Source organism: Lathyrus oleraceus, chromosome 1, assembly GCF_024323335.1.
Source record: "Lathyrus oleraceus cultivar Zhongwan6 chromosome 1, CAAS_Psat_ZW6_1.0, whole genome shotgun sequence".
Classification (NCBI taxonomy): Eukaryota; Viridiplantae; Streptophyta; class Magnoliopsida; order Fabales; family Fabaceae; genus Lathyrus; species Lathyrus oleraceus.
Genome location: NC_066579.1, coordinates 230,903,790 through 230,906,803, shown reverse-complemented (window position 1 = coordinate 230,906,803; position 3,014 = coordinate 230,903,790). Strand labels below are relative to the sequence as shown.

Sequence of the window (3,014 nt, the reverse complement as noted above, 5' to 3'; positions counted from 1 at the left end):
TACGAGGCATAGATCGACCTGTTGGAGGTTATGTGTCGACCTATCAATGTCATGTGCCTCCAATGCGTCAACCTGTGGAATCAGCACATGAAACAAAAGCTATAGGCTTTAATACTGCAGTATATGTGCCAACCTATGGCACAAATGTGTCGACCTATCCCGCGATACTTTTATGAAACTTGATTTTCATGCATGTTTAATGCATGAGACCTTTTCGAAGATGTTTCTAAACAATTGTATGCTTCCTAATGCTAAAATGCACATAGATAATAGGAGAATAACGTCCAATGTACATAAACACTAAAGTATCCTAGTTTTGACATCATACAAAACACTCAGTTGATGAATTGGATCTACTTGTGCAGTAAGGGTTATAGTTTCAGTAACTTCAAGCACTCCAGCTATTTTTTTTTTTGAGTTGAAACAGTAGCAGATCTCGTGACAGACCATTTATATGTGTTGGAAGTAATACTCTCAATCAAGTTATATCCCTTTTCATAAGACTTTGACAACTAAACTCCACCACTAGAAGCATCAAGCATATTTCTTGACAAAGGAGCCAATCCATTGTAAAAAATTTCCAGATGAATATAGATTGGTATTCCATGGTGGAGACATTGTCTCAAAAGTTCCTTCAATCGTTCCCAAGCATCAAATAAATACTCATCTTCCCCTTGCCTAAATGATGTGATTTCAATCCTCATTTTAGCATTCTTGACAGGGGGAAAGTACTTAGCTAAGAACTTTTCAGCTAGTACATTCCATGTGGCTATGGAATTAGGCTCAAGAGAGTTCAACCAACTTTTGGCTCGATCTCTGAATGACTATGGAAATAATCTCAACCTGAAGGCATCATCTGATATGCATGGAATCTTGAAATTACTCGTCATTTTCAGGAATTGTCGCAGGTGCAAATGGGGGTCTTCATTTGCAAAACCTGAATACTGACCTATGGCTTGTAGCATTTGAAACATCATAGGTTTGAATTCAAACTAAGCCACAATTATTTCAGGTCGAATAATCCAAGTATTCATTGCATTAGGATAAAAGACTTCATAGTCTCTGATGTTCTTTGCCCTGTCATTGGCAATGCCAATGATGTCGGATTCTGCCATGGCAAAATCTCCTTCCTTAACTTATGGTTGTTATTCAATATAATTTTCAAAATCTTCCACCAATGGGATAGGGACTAAGTTATCTGGTTGTTGGTTAGTAACTTTCAATCTTCTTAGCAATTGGAATGCTCATTTAGGCTCATAATATCCTCTGAATTCTGGAGTTAACAACATGCGCATGCAATAACTTAGCATCTGTCATGACACTAGTGTACAGAAAATTTCAGAAGCTCAAATGTTGTATTCATAAAGATAATATAAAATCAAAATGTTATTTGACATGCTCGACAACAACAACGCCAAAAACTTGTTCGCTCGTCAAAAGCTGTCACATGCAAGTATACATGTTTTTGATTGTAGCAAGTGATAAAATTAGTAAGGATGACGAACCCACAAGGAGAGATATTAACTTAGATTGATTTTCAATATTTTATGTTTGTGAATAGCATGAGAAAGGTAACAAATATAGTGATTGTGTGATGGTTCAGTGAGCAAAATGTAAACACTAGCAATGATAAGAGAGTGACGTGAATATTAAGAAGCATGTTGAGCAATGATCCATTTACTAGTACTTTTTACCAATATGCTTATATGATATGTTGTGTCCTGTCATGTGAAGACAAAATGTGATCTCAGCGTGTATTCCTATATCATCTTATTCGTATGCACGATTACTAAAGAAAAAATTCCTAAGTCTGACATTACTTACATGCATGTCAAATCATTTTGCATTACCCCTATGGTTGTAGTTCCTTATACCTAAGGTAACTAATTAAGTGAATATTCCTATCTTACCCACACAACCATATTTATCATTAAATCCACTTGGTAATGGATTCCTCACATTACCAAGATGATACTCAGTTCTAAGGTGACCAGTCAATTAAATAAGTGTGTAGAATGAAAACAAATGACAAAACAAATAACTAACACACATCATAAAACATTAAGGATTTAGTTACTAATAAACTTCACATAGCTCAACAATAAGAGTTTTAGCTCATAATGAATCTAACTAATACAAGCATGATGGTTCCTAAGCTTAACATCTCAAAATACAATGACTGTAAAAAGAAATGAGAAACCTAAGTAACAAAGTTGTCTCCTTGCAATATTCAATCAAGAAGAGTTTAATTATGTCGTGCCAGATCGTGCAGAGCTCTACCCAAACTAATGTGCAGAAATCACCCTTCACTTGCTCTTCTTGATTCTCACTTGTTGTTTTTGTGTATTTTATTTGAATGTGTGAACTCTCTTCATATTGGTCCCTTTTATACTAAGTTCAACTAGGGTTTTGTGTTGTATTGGATTTTGGGCTTCTTGGATAATTATTTGATTTGGCCCAAATGAGACCAACACCTTTCCGTCCTTTTTCTCTCTTTTTTCGTACCAGCCAAGGCCAAGGTACTCTCAGTTCTGGCATAATCCAGTCTTGAAAGATTTGAATGCTCCAACATCTTATGGTATTAATAACATGCTGTGAAATATTCATTCCTACCACTACCAGTTCTGGTATGCTAAAACTCAACACTAGACCATCTCCTACACAAAACACAAAACACGTAAAAATTTCAAAAGGGAGCACCTATTTTGCCCATGTTATTTTACCTAAAAGCATCAAAATTAAACTTCCTACTTAAAATAAAAACAAATCAAATCTAAGAACTTCAAGAGTTTGGGAGGGGTTGGGAATTAAACGATTCTGATGCACATGTTTAAAACTAGAATTTTGGAAAAAACTACAGTGGCAATCGATTGCACCAGATGATAATCGGTTGCATTAGTTGAAATTTTGAAAATAAATAACAGTGCAATCGATTGCACCAGGTAACAATCGATTGTCATGCCTAGAAAATTGATTTTTGTAAGGTAAATAGAAAAATGTGTTTCAGTGACACT

At 35.2% G+C, this 3,014-nt stretch overlaps 1 non-coding gene across 1 annotated transcript; it reads left to right on the top strand.

The window, feature by feature from the left end:
- The first annotated feature begins 600 nt into the window (after positions 1 to 600).
- LOC127116249 (small nucleolar RNA R71) lies at positions 601 to 707 on the top strand. The gene has a single exon (XR_007801213.1). It is a non-coding gene; the product is annotated as a small nucleolar RNA R71 (small nucleolar RNA).
- Positions 708 to 3,014: the final 2,307 nt, after the last annotated feature.